The sequence below is a fragment of the Larus michahellis genome, chromosome 6 (assembly GCF_964199755.1).
Source record: "Larus michahellis chromosome 6, bLarMic1.1, whole genome shotgun sequence".
In the NCBI taxonomy this organism is placed as follows: domain Eukaryota; kingdom Metazoa; phylum Chordata; class Aves; order Charadriiformes; family Laridae; genus Larus; species Larus michahellis.
This window is the reverse complement of record NC_133901.1, coordinates 42,952,298-42,974,744: the sequence shown is the minus strand read 5'-3', so window position 1 is coordinate 42,974,744 and position 22,447 is coordinate 42,952,298. Positions and strand designations below refer to the sequence as shown.

Genomic DNA, 22,447 nt, shown 5'->3' with positions numbered 1-22,447 from the left:
ATGTGTTTATTATCTATTTATCATTTTTGCTAGTTCCTTACTGTCATACCAGTCAATGTGAATGAGGAGAAAAGTCTCCACATGTAATACATTCCATCTCTAAATCTAACAAATCCAAACTGAGAATGTAACTGAAACCTTTTAAATTTCATTCACCAAGAAAATTATTTAAAGAATGCCTTTTATTCACTAAACATAAGCAGCAAGAGAAAAAGTCATTTAAATTCATACAAATTTCACACGTTGCTATTGAAAATATTATGGCCATACTATACCGCCTACAAGACCTGTCGCATACTTTGGCTCTGAATTACAATTATTTTATACAAACAACATACCTAGGCTGAGGAAAGGAAAAAGCTGGGCCTCAATCTTGAATATGTACTTACTCACTTTTTAAAAAGTGAGCAATGGACCTTAAAGTCAGGGCCAGTGCCTTTAAAAGTACAAATGCTTCCATAGGAAGGGCTTCTAATAAAGTGCAACATCCCTTTCAGCACTATGAAGACGACTAATGAATGTTTTCACAACCTTACAGTAATTTTTTCATAATTTCAGGACAATTGTTCATTAATCTATGCCAAAAAAGTCCCCAGACCAAAAAACTGACAGTGTAAGCTTTTATTATACTTAGATCCCATGCTCTTGGCTTGTTTCTGTTACACTTATAACCTTTGCCCAATCTAGAAAAAGAAATCCCCAACTACTTTTTGTCTCCAAAACGAAGGCGATTATGCAAATTCTGGGACTCGTGAAGAGTTCTCCAGAAACTGGGATTTTGTTTGGTGGTTACACAGCATATTTTTCATTTCACGGTGCCTAAGCAGAACAGCCTTTTTTTGGATACTGAATTTAATCAATAACAAAGCATGCTATATACAAACCCATGCTTTTCCCCCGATGTCACTGACATTGCTTTCTCCTCCAAGAGAAGAGCAAGGAGTAGAAAACCAAAAGCCCCCCCCCCGCCCTTAAGCCAGCCTGCAGCTCCAGCTTCCAGCACACTTTCCCATCCCAACATTTTGCCCACATGAGGGTAGTGTAAGCTAATTTCTGAGTAGGGGCACGTTGCTAAAATCTACATCTCTCCCGCAGAACGCTGTTTAGAAAAAGTGGTTACTATTTCAAAAAAAACACACGCATCACTTGAATCTCAATTTTGGTACAAAGAAGAAAATAGCAGCAACAAAACTGAGGCAGCTGAATGGGGTTTGGGGAGGGGTTGGTTTTTTTAACATGAAAAATAGACTGCAACAGCTTCTCTCCCCGCTTCCCCTCGCTTCCACCCTTAATTCTTGTTTTCTAGGTAGTAAGATTTTTCCAAGTCTTATGGCCAGCTGCCAGCTCCATAAAGGCAGCCGGAGCGGAGCTCTCCCCTCTGCCCGGGCCCCTCCCTGAGCAGCCCTAGGCGCCCAGCCTGACATGCTTTTCCAGGCGTGCTAGACTGCAGAGCAGACTTTCTGGCTCCACTTCCATTGTTTGCACGGCTGCTTTGCTCCTTATCCAGAGCGCGGATTAGCATAAGAATACTGTCTTCCCCCTCTGCAAGCCAGCTCCCCTCTAGAAGACCTCTACCCCTTAAGAATAAACATGGGGTTGGGTTTCTTTTTCTCAGATTTTCCTCTTTAAAGCCCCTTTTCCTATTCAAGACTTGTAAAAACCAATAAAATAAATAAAATGCTAAATAAGCAAGGCTGACAAGGCTCAGAAATAACCGATTGCATAGATTAGTAATTACCAAAGTCAAAAGAGTCAATTTGATAATGCTATTCATGGAGCCCTCACTCCTCACACTCACGTTGTGGTTATGATTTTAGTTATTAAAGGATACACTTTCCAAATAGAGCAGAGAATAAATAAGTTCTAGGAAAGAGTAACAGAAAGAAGACCTTAAACCCGCCCCCCCCCTTTTTTTTTTTAAATTTACCCCTGGGAAGAGGGAATTTCAAATTAGTGAGAACAGACAGAAAGCATTACTTATCAACACAACCCTCAGCCAAAAATACAAACAACCCCCCTCCAAACTGCTAGTAGCGAGACCTTAAACACAGGAATCACTGCTGCCTACTTATACAACTGCAAACCCTTTCCTCTGGTATCTGACCAAGACACTACAGTGTCCCTTGTAAAGCAAGTGACATGTGAAAAAAAAGGCCAAAAAAGACATTAAAAAAAGGCCAACAAGAAAAGCATTTCACAAGAAGCAAACTGCTTGCCCTCAAAAAGCTTAAAACTGTCAACATGGACATCATTTTTTGTTCTGCTACCCATAAGATAACTGCTGCCCAAATTAATTCATACATTGTTTTGTGAACAAGATAAAAGCACACTTGCAAATGTTACTTTATAAGCAAGATGCATAATTTTTAAATCATCAAATTCAGCACTCCTCATTGCAATGGGCAAGAGAAAAGCCGCCTTTAACAGTGTTTGCTCAATACATACAAGCAGCAGAGACAAGACTGGCAAGTTCAATGTCATCACGATTTGCTAATACAAAACACTGCTTGGCAAACCTTAATCCTCATTTTCCTCACCTGCTTGCCATGCCCATAGAAGCACCATATTCTGCTGATAGGATGAAGTCTCTGTCTACCTGTTCTCACACATCACTGTAAATAACACATGGATATTCTCAAAGGAGTGATCTCCACCAGTCTTCCAAAGAGGCCTTTTCGTAGCTGGGGAGGCCAAATAAATGAAGTAGCAGATGCTGCTCCTTTACACTCCCCTAAACACAGATGTGGCGAGGGGAAATTATTCTTTAAAGTGTTCTTACTACAGAAATAAAATTTTAGATATGTACTTTGCAAACTACATTTAACTGTTAAGTTTGTTCTTCATGTTAGTTACATTGCCCTTCTAACTTTAAATTGCTGAAACGCGCCCTTTCAACCTCTCCTACAAGTCTTTTGAATTATATGAATAGTCAGCTAATCGCTCTTCTGTCCTCAGTGAGCCTCAACACTCACCCTAAAAACTCACGTTGGGATATTTTTACGAGGTTACAAGCTCCAGACACAAAACACACGGAGGTTACCACCTCCACAGCAAGGGCAAGAGAAGTGAGCGAGTATTGTCGGTGGCAAGTCTAGCATAGCCCAAACCAGAATCAGTGGCAGTTTAAATTAATATGCCGGGCTCTGAACAGCTGTGGCTGATGAGCTGCCGCTTGCTTGATACTGCCACAGAGGTGCTGACCTCCAGCAAAAGAGCAAGGTGGACAGCTGGGGGTAGTCACCTCACAAGTCGCCTCACTAGGAACTCCCAGAGCTTGCAAGGAGAACCCTAATGCATACAAGTAGGTTAACAAACCTTCAATAGGCCCAAGCGGAAAAGAGGAAAAAAAAAGAAAGAAAAACAAAAACCAAGAAAGGAAAAAAGAATAAAACCCCAAATCCATCTAAGAGCGCGTACCTTGTAATTACAATATTCATTATCTTACATAGAGCCTGCAAAGTATTTGGTTATTTCCAGTTTTGTAGAGCAACAAATGCTTCTGTATAAAGCATGACATGCTCACTCACAGAGTTATTTCACAAATACTGGAGATATTAAATTAGATGGCTATATTAAGAAAGTGCTTCCACAGTACAAATAATCTAAAATGAATTCTACGCTGCATTCGGTTTCTACTTTCATCTGCAATATTTAATTTTTAATTGTGAAGTCTGTAAGAAAATATTATTGCTCTGGGAAAAATTTCCAGGACTCTAGATGTATGTGTCTGAGCCTATCTTACTGTGTTAGTATTCTGCAAGTGTTGCTGAGATGAAAATACATTTTAATGCAAACCAAAGTTAAACTCCAAGTGCATTGTAGATCCGCTTGGTTAACTAACTACAGAAACAACATGGCTCACACCTGCACACAAAATACTACTCCTAAGTTTAAACAATGTACTTTCATCAAATATAGCTTCAAAGACATTTCTAAATCCAAACACAGTAATCTTTCAATAAGTAGACAAAGACAGAGTTCAAAGGTAATGTTTATACTTCAACAGTTATAGTCCCCTATTTCCCTGCACTGAAGTGCTAAAGCAATACTGGTAATTATTTATTTATTTATTTTCCCCCACACAACATTATTTCACACACAAGAAGCACGACTAGAAAGCTCAATAAGACTAAAACATTTAAATTTAGAATTTTGAGGTTTTATTAGTAGTATCTCTCCCATTAGTATTCAAGCAACTACACTACTTCTTTTCTTAGTGCAAAAAGGTTATTTTAATACACTGAGAAAGAGAAGTTTTTCAACAACTTTTGCACATTAGAGCTAAGAAGAGCAAAACATCAACACATAAGGTAGCAGTTTGGTTGGTTTTGTTTGTTTTGGTTTTAGATTAAATGAAACTTCACATTCAGCTAATAAAATCCTTACTTTTTTCATTCAAATCTTTGCTTTTCTCTCCATATTGTAAGAAAGCAACTGGACTAGGACCTAAGGAAACTAAGAAGGTACAGAGATTATACTATATATTCCTTCTATCAATTTCACTTGCTTTCCAACTTCTTGTCTTTGACCCTTGTGGTATATAACTTAAACTGCCCATACTCAGTACTACAGGAATGATTTGGACACTTTTTTTTTTTTAATTGCATATATTTCCCCCATTCCCCCATCATCCTTAAACTTGAAAGTATCTCCTCTGACGTCTCAAGAGCTCCTTAAGCTAAAAATCTTAAAAGTAAATCCATCTGCCTCCCAAGTCACTTCTTCATTAACTTTGGCAATTCAATTATTCCCCAATCATTCAAGATCACATTCTTATAACCATCTCATTCTGCCTTTTCTTGTGTTACTTCTGTGAAGTTATTATACCTAAAAGTCACTTATTCCTTCCACATCTCCACTATCAAAACCTTCTTTCTTTCATGATTCTTCAGCCTACACTAATCACCTCCAATAGGACAGAATTAAGGCTGATTCAAATTAAATCTGTGAAGGAAAAATTGAGGGTTACAGGAAAACCACAGATTCCACAATGGGAAGAATTTTTTGTTGCAAGTTGAAGAGAATAAGGAATTACTTTAGTGAGAAAGAAAGGGGACAAAAAAGTCGTTGTTATTGAACCTTCTATATCAAATGCCATACAGTATCTTGTAATGAGCAATTCTCTATCACTTCCCAAGTATTTTTTCCATTCCCTTTTTTCTTTGAGATTTTTCACACATATGACTTAAGAACTGTACTGAAACAAAACCAGCAGATGAAATACTGTAGTACAAACACAGCTCTGCCAGAGAGGCAGATCGGCCCACCGTTCCTATGCCCTGACTTTAAGAACAGTCAGAAGGAAGTGTTTAGGGCAAGAGTATAAAACCCAGAGAACAATTAGGATGTTCTTTGTCCGGATATCCCACTACAATCATTGCCTCTGCTGCAAAATTTATTTGTATCACCAATACCCACAGAGGGATCTACTCACTATGAATGTGCCCCATATACACCCTTTAAGTCCATTTTAAATGTTGGTCTCTACAACAGTTTGCAATAACTGAATGTCACCGTGTAGATCTGCCCTATATTTAAAAAAAAACAAAAAAACAAACAGAACACCTCACAGACCTGGAAACCGATACATGAACACTGCTAACGCTTTCAAAAACTTCGGTGATAAGCTATCGATTGGCTGTCACAAGGTACACGAACATACTTTACCAAAATTCCAGTTTTACATGAAAAATATAGAACTTCTTTCATAATCCTTAGAAGCATTTTGCTTCTCCCAGGACAGCATGAAACATACAAGAAGGTATTTTTTATTATCTATCTGAAGCACAGTTTTGATATTGTGGCACAGAAGTAGTACAGCAGACTGTAGACAATATACTTCTCCCAGATCACAAATCTATAAATGCTTTACATGTTCTGTTGTAACTGCTCCCTTTTTAGTAACAGCAGCTTAAATCTCTAATTTAAGCATTTCTATGTAAGTACGTATGATTATTAAGAAAAAACCCCCCAACTTTTATTTTCAATTGTGAATTTTTTCCTCTTTCTTCAGTTACAACATGAGTTACATAATTCGCTTTTTTCTTTTTTGGGGGTGAACAGTCAAACTAAATACCTATTTGCCACTGAGACAAACGTTTTAGTTTTCCAAGGAATTCATTTCAGCTTATCAATTTACCAACTGTAAAATCCTCAGATGCATTAGCGCATTTCAAAGTAATGTTTACAAGAGCAAGGAATTAGGAGACTTAATTGCTTTCAAGTACGCAGTACATTTCATATTGGATTTTGAATTCTATTAAATGTGATTGACAAAACCCAGCAAGTGCAGCCATTCTCACTGGTTCAAGTCTTCCAGAAGATCTTTTCAGATGCTTTTTAGGATTTTCTTCCCACTCACAGGAACGGTGACAATATGCTTTCTTTTCATGAGACTGTACATCCACATAAGGGTTCAGCTACTGATCAGGCTCTGGCAGAGTAATAGGCAGGGGAGGGGGAAAGGTACCATCTACTAATGTATGGAGACAGTAAAAACCAACAGAACTGTTGATGCTAACTTTGTAAAACTGATAAAGAACACCACCCCCCCCCAGTTAAAAAGTCTTGTTAATTCAAAGACTGGGGACATCACCAAACAACAAATCTACTAAGGGCAAAAACTGAGTAGATTACAAGTGTACATTTACAAATTCTATGATAAATTAAAGTGCACAGAACTTCAAGACACCTGTATAAACATCCTTCTTCTCATCCACTGCCATCTCAAAGACTACAGGGAGTCTCCTATGTACAGGCGGACCCTTAATCACTATCATTCCATTGAAAACCTAGGACCAAACTGTTTCCATAAAAAAATTTCATATTTCACAATTGAAACAAATCACTGTTTTTGAACAACCGGCAACTTGAAGGAACACGTTTGAATGAGAGCAAGCATTTTAGATCTTGGGAGATGAACAACAAAATGCATTTGAAGCATGGTCAAGTGTAGCCATCTGGGTCTCCTGCACATCATCACTGTGGAAATTTTCCTAACAGATGGGACTATGGACCCCTCTAGCATTACTCTAACAGATTCCAATTTTCTGTCACTAACTGTGATTAACTGCAAACATTTAAAGTCAGACTGCAAGATGACCTGTTTATACCAAAACATGGAATAATCAGTGCACAGAAATTTCCTCATTACTGTAAGCAAGCCACAGCTTCTAGGAAATTCACGTTAAAAATCAGGAACATGAAGCTGCTGTTTTCTTCAAAAGTTTGTATACAGCACAGACCAATGCAGGCATATGCATAAGTTTTTTCCCATGCAACTTATGCATTTGATCATCCACATGATTATTCTTTTTTAATACATATTAAACAGTGTTGCAGACAAGTTTTCACTGAGAGGCAAGAACTCAGAGGACTATGTAAACCAAGCACTTAGTTCTACATATGTTGTCTTTCGGATTTGTTCATTCACAGAATTGCAGAAGACAGGGGCATCCATTTCATTGTCTTTATGCATGTAGTGCAGGTGCTAACAGCTAGGTTCATGAGAACGGATGGGTAACACTCAGGTTCTAGCAGGTCTCTGTTTACTGAGATGACAGTCTGTCACAGCTTTTCAGATACATGTTTCTAAAACTTCACAATAACATCTACTTCTCAATTTCTTATCTATTGTAATGTTCTAATTTTTTACAACTGTGCCTTACTACTTTAACTAAATAAAGAACTGTCTACTGTGGCAACACCAAAACCCTTGTTCTCGTGGAGACAGCAGCAAGGCTCCCCTTTCCTCCCCTAAAGCAAATATTTGACCACAGCTCATCCTACCTAAATAGTTACATTTTCCTTACCCTAAATTCATACTACAGTACTACTAAAGAAATTTTTGCTTTCATCATCCTTGCTTCTTCAGTCATTCTAGAGCTGTGTACTTCCTCTATTTTTCCCCAAGCTATATTACCTTGCCTTTTTTCCTGTTAGCTTGCCCTTCAGATTATTAGTAAATACAACTGAAGTATTACTACTTCTTGGCATATAGCTGCCTCACCTGTCTTTTTTTTTTTTAAATTATTTTTCAAGTCATTCCATTGTGAAACCAGAATATTGTTATAATATTTTTCTCACTAATTTTCTAAGCAACTTCTGCCTATTTCTAACTGTAACTAGCAAACTTACTAGCCTAAGACTTTAAAAGGTACATACACTTTAAGACTTTGTGCACTTGCACATCATAGCTGAACCCGTGTTTTACATTTGTTCTTCCCTATATAAAGCACACCATCCTAATATTCGGATTATGTTACTAAAAACTAACTACTGGCATTATCGCATCATGTCCATTCATGACAGCACATGAAAGAAAAAAAATACTGCTTTTTTTTCCTCTTAAAAAAATAATTAACCTGTACATTCAAGAAGTTATCTTCCATTCTATAGTATTAAGATATTTCCCTATTTTCCAAAAATGGCAAAATATTTAAATTAACTAGCATATGACTAAGCAATTCATGAGTATTTACTTCCCAATTATTCAGATTATTTTTCACCATAGGTATTTTAACAAAGAAAAGTTTCAGAACAGAATATTTAAGTTTTAGAAGATTCAAATTATTACTCAAGATCCTGAAATTCCTGTACCATGTTATAAATGCAAAACGTACATATTTTAAGGACATGATAAAAGTACGTCTTCTTTACCTAGACTTGGCTATGATACACATTTAAGTTTTTTAAATAATATTACGTATCTGGATTAGAAATAAGAAAAGCGGCAAGTTTTTCTCACACTGTTTTTTATGACGATTAAGGATACTGTACAAGGACCCTTATCTAAATCAATCTTAAGATTTTGGTAAGTTAACAAGTAGCTTTTTATTATTTAAAATACATTTTAACTGGACACCTAGATTTATTTCCATGCAATTCTGTGTCAACTACAACACTTCAGAAATATTTCACCTAACATTTCATGAAACTTATCATAACATCATAACCTTGGAACCTCTGGAGAAGGATATTCTTGACTTTTAAATCTAGCTCAGAGGAACCTACTCCATAACTGACTTCTCAGGACTGTTTCAAAATACTGCCATCAGAAGGAAAGGTTTATCTGCTTGGTTTTGATTCAAGAAAAAAATAAAAAGGAAAATAAAAGCAATTCTTGAAAATTAAAACAATGCCGGTATTCATGTTTAGTAGATAACCACATTTTACCATTCTTAATCTAAACATTAAGTCAACAAATAAGCAAAAAAGAAAATCTGGTATGTTTCTAATTACATATCCACATTACAATAATCTGACTGTAAGATATGTTCCTATCAATACAAACACCTTCAAACTGTACTGTGAATGCATTGCCTGTATACTTTTCTCCCTGTAAGTTCTTGAATTAGTTCTCTATCCTACCCCATAAAATACCCATCTCCAGATATGGAAATAAGATATAAAATTTAGCCTCCTCTTATTACATAGGAACTTGTCTGGATTTTTTTTTGAGATCTGTTACCCACTACACTTTTAACAGGAGCTTCTGAGCCAAACACAGCCAACATAAAGACTATAAAATGAAGGAATGCTTGGACAGCTTAACTTGACCTTCCTGAACCTGACAGTCTTGGCCTAGCAACAGGCTCTTGTTTCAGGCTGAGATCGAGATGGTCACACTACTGGAACCAACTGGGCAAAGCCAGGCCAAATGGAAGTAAGCAAAGCACTGCTAGGAGGATACTGGTCAAAGGCCCAGCAACACGTGTGACAGCATGCCGCAGAACAGAGCGGCTCTAGAGTGGAATCACTGGCACTTCCTGTTTTGATCAACTGATTCAGAAGACAACACGGACTTCTGGTTACTCCACTCCTGGAAAATGCTTTGAGCACACTGACCTGCATTTCCCATTTGTGGTTTGAGCCTGAAGTGGCTCAGCCTGTTTGTTATGGAATTAAATCCTAGCAAATAGTTTGCCACCAAGGAAATTCAGTGGCAGAATAATTGCTTCCTAACTGAACAGAGCAGATCTTATGCAGTCTTCGTGGTTAATAAGAAAACCATTGCAGGAACACCATCTCATCACTGGCAGATTTCCTTCTGAAACACTTGGCATGTGTTCCTGGCTACTGAACGAAAAAGCTCCATCACATGAGAAAAGATGGTTCTACCACAGCCGGTGTGGGAGGAGACAGAAAGATGACAACTCTACAGACACTAGAAGCTGAAGTAGGAAGTTATTGCTAAACTGTCAACTAAAGTTATTGGTTCAACAGTTGTACATTAGAGGTCTTTAATCTCATTCTAGTTGATGCCTTGCTGCAGGCACGTCGAACTAAGGGAGTATTTTACATTTTAATGGAGGGTGGGGGGAGAGTCATCCAAACTCAGTTTTCGATACCCCAAGGAAAACAAAGTAATCTTTCAACTCAAATTTTTATATTAAATAAAGAGAAAACATGATACAGGAGACGAGTTGCAGAAGGTAATTAAGCACATATAATAGCCGTACCGATTAGGTGTAATATACTAAGCAGTATTTCTCCAGTTACATCACACTAGAAATGCTGAAGACTTGCACTAATTCACACTAAAGAAAGATTAAAATAACCATCTTGAGAACTGTCAAAGAGATGTATGATACTCTTCATTGAGCCTAACATGGAGGAGATAACCAGAGAGATTTAATCAAAATTTCTCTCTGTACACCTACTAGAAACTAACAAATAACATTATCAGGCAGTAATTTTAGACGCAAACAAAATGCACATTTAAAACTAAAGCATTCAATTTCACAAAGTTTTGCGGGTGTGAAACATCATAAATGGGCTCAAAACATACACCTGAAAGCAGGTCAGGCTATGAAATACATTACCACTGATCTCTCACACTCAGGAAGTATGTAAAATGTCTCATCAACATGTGGGATGATGTACTCTGTCCACATCTGGTTATTTATAGCTTTTACCTCTTTTAGCCTTAGTAACCTTATTTTTTGTCATTTTTCTTTGTCACCTTGCTACTGAAATTGAAGTATAAAGTTATGAAAACATGGAGTTAGAACATACATAGGAACAGAAATGATTAGCAAAAGGACTTGTTTTTATTTGGTTCTGAGAAGCTCCCTTCTTCTTCTTGACTTACAAGCCCATAAACCTCAGTAAAAACAGGACAAGCTGTGTCAAGATGGGGAAATTTTGTGGTGGAGTGGTGTTGCCATTTTATTTTTTGCCAGCTACTTACATACAGGGAAAGCATTAAACAACCTCCCTCCCTCAATTGTTGCTAATACTATTACTATTTAAAAAGACAGTGGACAAGAAGGGAAAAAAAGGAAACTTGTGAAGGTAGTCTGGTGGTGGTGGGTTTGTTTTGTTTTTCCCTTTTTAAAATAATATTGCATCGAGAGTTTTCAACCCAAGTGCATACGCTTATGCCCTGCCACCCTCTGTAACAGAAGGGCATCCACCCATTTGTCAGCTAATTTCAATTCAGGATAGCATCTGAAAGACATTTAAGAGGGAAATACAGATAGTATCCTGAGGACATATTAATTAGCATTTACTGGTATTCTTTATTCATTATACGTGGTGTCTCCAACCATTACCCTTCCCTCAAATCTCTTATATGAAAGGAGTGAGATTTTTCATTAATAAAGTTTATAGCATCACTTCTATAAATACTGCATCAGCTCTAAATGCTTTGAGAGAGGGACCATTGAGAACCGAGAGCAGAATATCAAAGAACTGTTTTATGATGACCCATTCTCTACCCTCTACCATTCTCTAATCCTACAAAACCCTGAGTTTTACCTAAATGCAGATTATCTTTTCACTTTAGCACATTGATTGCACTTCTAAATGGCTTATGTGGTTCTGGTGTCCATGGCAGACCATCTAGGTTAATGAAGCTATTTAATGCTACAACTAGCTATTAAAGCACAGAGTCTTCTATTAGTACGCACATGTTCCCCAAACACTTAATCTCCATTTTGAAATTTGCTTGTAATTACAAGCCTGAGAATAGAAACTGTTCTTTCTGGTAGACAAAAGAGCAATCTTTCAAGACACTGCCTCATCTGCAAAGTCCTCTACTGATAAGCAATTTGAGAACTGTTATTTATTGTTCAACTGTCTGTCTCATTGGAGGAAAAACGATCTGCTCCCTTCCTCAGGGAGAAAAAGGGAGGAAATTAGTTCTTGGTTTTGCGTCAGTGCAAAGTCCATAATTTTCAGCACTGACTTCAAGTCCTCCACTTTTGAGTAGTACACAAGTACGTTAAGTCTATGCTAGCTGTTGCTTTGTTTGTGAGATACACAGTATAACTGGCCTTCGAATTATCCAGCGTCTTTTTAGGAGTATGTGATTGAAAGAGAAGAAACAGTACTTGCCTGTCTTCTTGGTCTTGTCAGTCATAAAATAACCCAAGTAAAGCAGGAAGGTGAAAGAAGCTAACATACACTATCAAGACAGGCATTCAGCATGTAGACCAGATTATGATCTTCCTCACCTGAAATGCTGTAGATTGACTACAAATTTTGCACTTGTCAACATGAGCTCCCACTTTATAGCTTTGTGAATTTGCTTACGGTGTGCAGAAAGTCAAAAAAGTTTTGAGCAATAAATCAGCTAAAGGTAAAATAAGTTAGCTGAATTCAATGCAGATCTTTCCCTAGGAGCTGTTTCTCTAAAATTTGATCTCTAAAAGAGGATACATGCTCCTCGCTGTCAAATGTATGAATGTCAAATGTATGTTAAGATTCCTTGGCTGATCTCCATAAGTGAAAGAGGCACGGTCCTGTGGTAAGTAAAATTTCTGTTTTCCTGAAAAGGGGTCTAACGTCAGTTTGTAACAGGGGCCCAAATCTGCAAGACAGCATAATCGGAGATGCAAACTTCCCTTGAGAACGAGCAGATGATGACTGGCGAAACCTGCTAGCCTAAGTCTTTGAAGCTGTCCCACCTGTTACAAAGACCCCACTTCTACCCAAATGGGAAAAAGTGAGAAGGGCCAACAGCATCACAGCTTAAAAACCACTGTATGTGGCGATTCCCTCAGCTCCAGTTAAGCAAAACTGGAACAGTGAGACGCTAGATAGATGAGGGCCAGTGCTCACTATCTGTTTGTTGGCTTTTTTTTTTTATTTTAAAAAACCAGATTCAATGTTGCAGAAGAGAATTCTGAAATCTGTCAGAAATCTGACATTTCAGGATTATTCTACTCAGCCTCTTAGTTACATAAAGGAAAAAAAGCTTCAGACACCACAAAGCAGCAAACTATGAAGCAAACACCCCCCACTACTCATAATCAATCACAGGAATGCCTTTAAGATATCAAGGCAGTGGAATTTTGTATGAAAAAAAACCCAGAATGTTTTATTAATAGCAGTAATAATAAAAAATCCAGTGTAATAACATTTTATACAAATCAAACACTGTGCCAGAAGACAAGATGCCCAGCAGGCATGCCACTTAGTTGTGTTACCAAGTCCTTTATTTCAACTAAAGCATTAGTAATAACCATGGCCAGACAGACTGTACCAAACAAAATTTGTCTGATACGGTAACTTGTCTCCAATGTATCTTTCTGCAACAGATGTCTGTGTAGTTGATGCTGTTTTGTCTTTTTTCATAACTGAAACACGGACAGAGAGTTGATCAAACAGCTGTTTCAGTATGGTATTAAAGGCTGTCACTAGCATAAAAATGAAGGCTCAGAAATTTTTGTAAGAAAGATATGGTGGCTGCATATCATATGCTTTTTATCCCTGAAATACTTGACATAAAATTTTGCATGCATTAGCCTTACCTCAGAATTAGGAAACTGAATTAAACTGTATTGTACTTCAAGCTTCCTCCAGACTGTTTTCATCTGTACTTCCACTTCATTAGTTCAAAGGTGATATTATGGAAATGCATATTTCTATTAATCTGTAAAACAGGAAGGGAATTTGAATTAATAGATATCCAAAGAAATTGTATTGACAGTTTATAGTACATAATGTGAACTGCACATTGCAGATACTGGTATGTGGAATTATGAAAGCTCTCTGCTATTATGAGCTATAAAGAATTTCCTAGACTCCTGCATTACTAATAGTTGCATGGTTGCAGTATATTTGTAAAATAATGACACTAAAAAGCCGTTAAAATTCATTTTATATATATTAGATCATCAAATCATTCACTCATATACTTAAAAAAAAAAAGATTTCTATCCTTTAGTTTAAATATAGGTTTGCCTTAGATTAAGTGTTGTCAGAAAGGAAGGGTGTTAAAAATCTCTGTAGTTTTCCTATGAAAATAAGCCATTCTGATCTCTCCCAATAAGTCTTGGATTCACCTGGTCGACACCAGCCCAACTTGCGAACCTCCAGATACCAGGTTTCTCCCATTTCTTATTTATTTTTTTCAAACAGTTAGCAGACTAGAGGAAGGACACATTGTTGGTGACACCAATGGGAAAACCAAACAAACAATGCACAAGTCAACCTTTATAAACACTAGACAATCTGGAAGACTGCAGTTTCACAACAAAAATTCACTGCTTTCACCCCATTAGTTCCAGTACACAAGGAACTGCAATATACTGAGAAATAATCAATAGGTTTATTGTAGCTGCACACAGGCATGACTACTCCTGGGAAGAAAAAGCAAGCCTAGAATTTGGAAAAAAATACTGGCAATAGGGTGGGTTTGACTTTTTTGTTTGTGTTTTGAACTGGCGTACATCCAAGCACTAGAGGAAAGTATGGCACAGGCTCTTACCCGGCACTCTAACAATTGTGAGCAAGCCTGACTTGTGTCAAGTCCCAAAGTTTTCAAATGCATTGTGGATAACTAAGTTGGGCTATCAGCTTTACTATTTAGATTCCATCTTGAGCGTACGCCACCTATTGCCCACTCTTCACATTTTATAACATCACCATTTTTGAATGTTTTCATCACCTGAGGCTTTCAAAAAGATCATACAAGAATTTTATCATTTAGAAGTCCCAGTCTTGTGACTGCAAACAGAACCTTGAAAGTAACACAAAGGCTTAAATGCAGGTAATCCAGCTACACTGTTAAAAAAAAATAAATACAACCTATCTTATAGTACAGAGATGTAATGAGTTATTTTTGAATGCCAAGGCCAACGGTACTGGGAACAGGGATGGGTAGACCATGTGCCTACGTGATTTCCAGCAGAGGAAGTTTCAGCATTCACTTTCCTTCTCCTTTCCCTTCTAAGCACCATAAAGACCTCTACCATTACAAGAAGGTCAGAATACTTCTGTCTCCATGCCCATTTATAAGCACTGTTCCTCACACACTGAGGTTTAATAGTCTTGGTAATAAATAATAAATTTGTGTAAAATGGTAACCCGACACCATCCTGAATATCAGATAGCACCAGTTCTTAAAGACAACTGTCTCCACTGAGCAGACAGGCTGACACTTGACTGTTATTTCTTCCATGGTAAAACTGAAAAAAAAACATTCTTGCCATGCAAAAGTGTTTGTGGAAATTGTGTTTTTTTGTTTTTGTTTTGTTTTGTTTTTTTTTTAAGTAAAGAATTTGCAAAATATATCCATCTCTCTATATATAACCAAGGAACCCAAGTTCATCTTCTGTTGGACTCCAAAAGGAACAGCTACTATAAACAGAAAAAGTTGGTGTGCTTTCTGTTTTTACACCGCCTCCAATCCCCCTGTATCTAGTATCTGATTTATACAAAGGCCACTTTGTATTATTTAAAGAGGCCGCTTTACAAGGGTGAAGACATTTCTGAACAACGCTTGCCTTCTGTTTTTTTTTTTTTAAATTATATCCTCCTGATATTTTTTCCAAACTCTCAAATTGATGAAATTCTTAGTAACTGTTAATTTCTGTAAGCATTCATTGTATTTCCCGATCCCACTCCCACGTATTAGTTATCCAAGCTGTCTTACCAAACAAAATTATTTTAGTGAACTTCCTGATCTGCACAACTGTAGGTACGTCTACATTAGCATTTTAATTCAAATCAAGATTGCACTTTTGAAATCCATCTCCCAAACAACTCTTATTTTCCTTGCTTTGCTTTACATTGCAAAGCAGTCTCCAAGTACGTGAACCAGATTTCTTTTGAATAAAACTAGATCAGAGAATGAGCTTCAGGTGTGCATTGTACATGCTCCAACCACTAACAGAAATCCAGCCACAGAATCAGACGAGGACCAGTTTGAAATAAAACCCTCACAACCTGTTCAGCGTGGATGCCAGGTTCTCAGCACCTGACAGATCTGATCCTATTACACCACACTGCTCGGTAATGTGGACACAGCCTCTTTTATGACTTACCAAATTTTTGTGTCAGTTCCAAATTCATCTCTCCCTTTTTTAAAAGGGGAACTACAAAACCACTGTCAGAGATGGGACTGAAGTTAAGGATAATTACTAATTTATGTGAGTGACCTCACTGTGTTACCATTTCTTCCATTCTTCATCAGCATGAGACGCTGCTTAAGAACATACTTAATTTTATAAAAATCAATTGACTTAAATATTTATTTTATACAGTTATTCAAAACGCTTAATTATTAATAGATTAGTTTCTCAAAATGTTTAGTGCCATTCTTGATGGCATCTTCCAGAGAAGTGCTATCAGGATCAAAATAAAACTATGAATAAATTATTTGCACAACTCCACCTCCACTGTATTAGAACTTGGTCTACTACAATGACTACAAGACACACAAACAAATTCAAAAGTACAGAGCCTCACAGTGCTTGTCACTAGTTACATATTAAATCCAGATTTATCTGGGAATTTTTTCTAAGTATTAGGATTAAATTCAGGATCTTCACGTACTATTAACTCAGAAATATCAGCACCCAATCTGGGAAAAGAAAGATCTGAATTACATGAATACACTAATTACCTAGCTAACCCAGAGAAATGTAAATTTTGTGCCACTGGCAGGTCCCAGGGAACAGCCAGAATATCTAAGCCGAGTGGATTTAAGCCTCATCCTGTGTGTACCCTGCTAGCACAGGGCAGAAACCAACAGCCATGAGCAGGACAGACAGACAGGAAGGACTCGCAATAGCAAAGCTCGAGTCAGACTGACTCACCTTGAGGAGGAAACCGTACTCAGGCTGTGGATTCCTTTTTCTTGTCTTCCTACTTATCTCTAGATCCTGCTTCCCTTCTCAGTAGCTCCGGTTCCTCCAGCTCCAGGGCCACGTGCAACTCATTCCCTCACCTGTCTTTTCTTTTCATGCTAAAAACTTTCCTGGCACTTGACTCTCCCTGCACGCTGTTTGTCCGATTCATTTCCCCCTTTGCCCCAACTGCCTCACGAGTTTTCAGCTGAATTACTTTATTCATCTTAAATTATATCTTCCTCCTCAAAGGACCTTGCTACTTGTTACGGTTGGGGAAATACGCCAAGATTTGAGAACTGCCCTTTATTTGGGGGATGGGGTGGGTGGGATATGTAACTCATTCCTTCAGTATGAATTAGAAATTTCACAGCAGAATACGACACCAGAAGTAGACGAAGGGCATTCCTGATGTGGCTATACCCACCCAGCACCCTGACAAACCTATAGCTGAATAAGCACCGCAGCTTTTAGCCCAGAAACAGACAGGAAAGGCTGGCACATGGGAAATCTGCAATTGCAGGAAGACGGGATGCTCAGAAGGGCTTCATCTTTATGAAAATTGACTTACCACAATTTTTAGAAACAGAAGGGTGCAAATGGCAAATCTTTGTGCTATTAGACATCTCTAACTCAGGTGTGCATTTTAAATGCAAAATTATGTGTATTTAAGGAACATAAATTTGGGAATTAACTTTAATTGAAGTAACATAACAGTTAAAATAATTCAATTGCAATTGAGTACACGACCATGCAAGGACTCATTGCTATGGACTATGGGTTAAATACTTCTTCATTCACTCCAGCTTCCAGTTACATCTTTCCTGCTCTTTTACTTTCTCCAGCCACCGGTGCTTCACTTCTGCAGGGTTAACTGTTCAGCTAATCAGACCTTTACCCCACTTTATGAAACAGAACTTGTTTTAAAGTTCCTGTAAATTCAGATCATGTCACTGACACGGGCTCGGGTGATAAGAGACAAACAGTTAAATCAGAAAAAAAAAAAACAACCCAGCAGCGATAGCCTTCAGCATCTGATTTGGGGTGGGAGCAAAGGGGAGGAGAAAAGCAGGTTGTGCTAGCAACATGTGTCTGTATGCAGTGTCAGAGAGTCCATGGCCAGCTGATGGCTCTCTTAACCATAAATGGGAGAGGTTTCAGAAGCAGAATTATTCATTTTTGGGTAAGCTACAGTCCTAAACAAAAGGCTTTTTATGCACCAAAAAAATACACTGCAGGCCCAGACAGCAACCTAGAAGATGCTTCAGTTAACAGTCTCATGACTGCTTGTCCTGGTTTAGCCAGAGTTGCTGGAAGCTAAAAAGTTTGAAAAATGCTTTTAGAAGTCTACTATAGCTGTGAAATTTGAGTGGAATTTTAAAGGGAAAGCAGCCATACCAAATTTCCAAATCCTACTTCAAAGTTCATGTCCAAGGACATGAATTTCTCAAGGAAAACTTCAACAAATTTACATGCGAGAAAAAAAAAACAGCACGCTGGAAAGAGCAAATGTAATACTGCCTGTAGCACATTTAGGGCTTGGTAGTTTTGTCTGTAGAACAGTGAAGGTATATGAGCAAGAACATCCCATTGAACAAATGGCCCTTCCAAATTCAATGGGACTGTTACATGAAATAAAATGAACAGGCTGAGCAAGCGTACGTATCACTTTCCAGCCTCTGGTCACCAAGTTTTCCAAGTAGCAAGATGGGAAATAAGAGCCTGAAATATAGTTCAAGCACATTCATCCAGTCCTCGAGGTAAGCTAGTTCAAAATTATTAAAAATCACCCAAGTAAAAATATATCTACATGAAAGCTAATTTTAAAAATTAATTTTATGACTGCATTCCCTAAACTAATACAGAAAAGCATCAACTAGTCAATTTAAGTACTAATCTAACCCGGCTGGTTGTTTTTGCAGGTAGGTAGAATAATGAGTGATGTTGCCACTAGTCCAAAATCTCTTGATTGACCTTTCATTTCCAGTCTGACAGAAAATATAGGACAAATCTGTAAATTTAAAAAAAAAAACAAAAACAACTGATTTTCTTTAAGTGACGTCTCCCTCTTTTTAGGAAAATTTTCTTCTCTATCAGAGGCATGCAACTTTCTTCTTATTGAGACAGAATTTTTGTTTATTTCATGAACATTATTAGTCGGAAGTTAAATCAATGGACTAGACCTAGCACACTGATGTAATTTTTTTGCAAAACAGAGACAGCTGCTCTTCCAGGTCCTTAAAGAACTTTTCTACTTGGGAGGTATCAGAGGACTCTTTACATGTCATATCATTCGATCCCTTTACATAGAAGGAGAGAACCTGTGCCGTAGAACAACCTGAGCTTTTTCTTCTGAGGCCTTACAACCATGCAAGCGGGCACAGACAGACAATACCCTGAACAGGCAATATCTGAAAAACAGACACACTGCTTCACAGCTAGGCACTCTCCCTGTCCTCATTACACATTTCTGTTTTCATCATCTGAGTTTCCTGCCAATATATAAAACAAAGTGTTCTACACAATCAAGCTCCTGCAAATCATTGCCCCTGGACATATCTAGAAGTATTAGAACACAAATTCCTGAGCAAGGCGGGACTATGCAGTACCAGACAGATAGGATGCATTTTCCAGAATGACATGAATCTGCATGAATCACAATGCACCATACTCTCCACAGCATCTACTGACACAAGGAATTCATTACTGGGGCCATGAGAATCCAGACAAAAACCGTCTTAGACCCATAATGTAAGCCTGCCTTGGCTTTTACCTTATCCTGGCAGATGTAACTCCCTATAGTAGAAAGAGTTTAAGCCTCCTGATTTCTTAGAGGATATCTTGAATATGTTATTTTGGCACACCTAGCTACATCATCTGGAGTCATCTGAAGGACTTCATAGCCTGCTGTGCTGTCAGAGCAGGCTCTGCGCTCCCAGTGAAGCTGCAGTATTCCTCTCAGTTGTCGTAAATGTTCTTCATTCAATGAGCCAGCAGAAGCTGAAAAATCAGCTGACTCTCCATACTTCGGGGATAAAAGGAATCTGACAACAGCTCGCTATTAAAACAAAGGTGGTTATATAGTAGGCCACCCTCAAAGGCAATCCCATCAGCCTGCAGCACTGGTGATGCATCAAAGCCAGACAGTTCATGCAGCGTGGAGAGATCAAGTCAGAATCTGACTTGCCAAGCTTTGTCAAAAAACAACTGGGCTAAAACCTTTGCTGTGCAACTCCTTTCACCATATCCCACAGCTCTCTAAGTATCCAAAACAGTTCTCTAACAAGTACTTTTGATTTTCAAGAGAGATCTAAAACTCAACTGTTTTACCTGAACTTTGGAGGTACCCAACCCAAAGCTCCTCCATTCACAATCTGAACTTTCTGTCAGGATACTGAAGACAGAGTGGCCCACAATTAAAAGTCTTCTGCTACACTCGACACCCCTGAAAACGTAAGGCTAGTTGTGATACCATAGACTGCACAAGCCTTCCCAAATTTCAAAAATTTGTCAAAAAATACCTAGGCTCCATGCTGTTTAGGTATCAAGCAAATTTCATAGTCAACTTTCCCAGCGTGCTTCAGACCCTCACTGGGTCCTGCTGGCCACCTGGCTAATAGGTTGCCCTGTGTGGATGGAAGAAAGAACAGAATTGGATCACTTGGCACACAGACCCAGAGGCATGCATTCTTATCATAATACTGATCCTGGGAATGCTGCCCAGACTTCAATTTCTCTCTGACGAAAGAGCCAATGAAATCTAGCTTCTGCCTGTGCCGCAGGACATATTAGACCACATTTTGATAGGTGATCCTCTTCTCCCTCCCTTTAAGATTCCTGCAAAAGGTCAAGTATTTCTTCAATTTGTATTTTTATAGAGTAATTAAAATAGTGAGAAACATCTTCCCTTTGATTTAAAAAAAAAAAAAAAAAAAAGTTCTGCCACAACAACCAGTCCTCCCCCCAGCGGCACACAGGGATGGGGAATGGGGGTTGTGGTCAGTTCATCACACATTGTCTCTCCCGCTCCTTCCTCCTCAGGGGGAGGACTCCGCACACTCTTCCCCTGCTCCAGCATGGGGTCCCTCCCACAGGAGACAGTCCTCCACAAACTTCTCCAACCTGAGTCCTTCCCACATGCTGCAGTTCTTCACGAACTGCTCCAGCATGGATCCCTTCCCTGGGGTGCAGTCTTTCAGGAACAGACTGCTCCAGTGTGGGTTCCCCACAGGGTCACAAGTCCTGCCAGGGGCCTGCTCCAGTGCGGGTTTCCAATAGGGTCACAGCCTCCTTGGGACATCCACCTGCTCTGGCATGGGGTCCTCCATGGGCTGCAGGTGGATAACTGCTCCACCGTCAACCGCCATGGGCTGCAGGGGGACAGCCTGCCTCACCGTGGTCTTTACTATGGGCTGCAAGGAAAAAAATCTCTGCTCCATCACCTGGAGCACTTCCTCCCCTCCTTCTTCACGGACCTTGGTGATTACAGCATTGTTGCTCTCTCATATTCTCTCATATTTGGCATCTTAAATACGTTACCACAGAGGCACTACCACTGCCACTGCTTGGCTTGGTCTTGGCCAGCGGTGGATCTGTCTTGGAAACAGTTGTCATTGGCTCTATCAGGCACAGGAGAAGCTTCTAGCAACTTCTCACAGAAGCCACCCCTGTAGGCCGTTCCCCCACCCCTCCGCTACCAAAACCTTGCCACACAAACCCAATACACATAGCCACACAGAATCGTATTAAACACAGCTTGTGGGGTTGGTAACTTCTGACAAGGAACATGGGTGACAGGAACACATAATTGGGAATGAGAAAACCTTTCAAAGGAGATCACTGCCTTCAGCAAACCACTAAGTCAGAGCCATCATCTCAACAGCTCTGAACACATGGAAGCCTGACAGCATCTTTAAGGAAATCAGGAGACACCTCAGACACCCACTTCCTCCCCCAAACGGTTAAAGGCCTTCACCATGAGCAGACTTATCATGTACGTAAGTTTTCCTGCAGAAGATGACGTGGACTATACTCTAACATTCAGGAGAGTAAAATGACACTCCTGGGGGAACATGTGCTGGAGCTCAAAAAATTACTTTTTCATTCAGATATGAGAATACAAACATATCTAGACATTTTTGGCACTTTAAACAGACTTTAAGTACTAAGAGTCCTTACAATTAACATTCTTCTAAAAATCATAAAAAACACTTCTTTATTAGCTCAAAAGTGTTCTTTCCCAAAAGCAAAATAAACACCTATGTCTCTGTCATAACTCAGTCTTTCACAACAGAACACTCAAAGTATGAATGGTTTCCCCTATTGGATCTGACACACAGAAAACAGTTGGAGGTCAGTCATGATGCATG

At 38.7% G+C, this 22,447-nt stretch overlaps 1 protein-coding gene across 3 annotated transcripts in view; it reads right to left on the bottom strand.

Annotated features, from left to right (window-relative positions):
* The window catches only part of BMPR1A (bone morphogenetic protein receptor type 1A), an 86,182-nt gene that overhangs the window by 33,384 nt on the left and 30,351 nt on the right, over nt 1–22,447 (bottom strand). For 2 of the 3 annotated variants that reach the window (XM_074591045.1, XM_074591047.1), the window contains exon 2: nt 13,758–13,879. The gene's annotated coding sequence lies outside the window, so the exon portion shown is untranslated. Of the gene's footprint in view, nt 1–13,757; nt 13,880–17,048; nt 17,068–22,447 lie in introns of those variants that run through there. The other variant, XM_074591046.1, reaches the window with a different exon arrangement.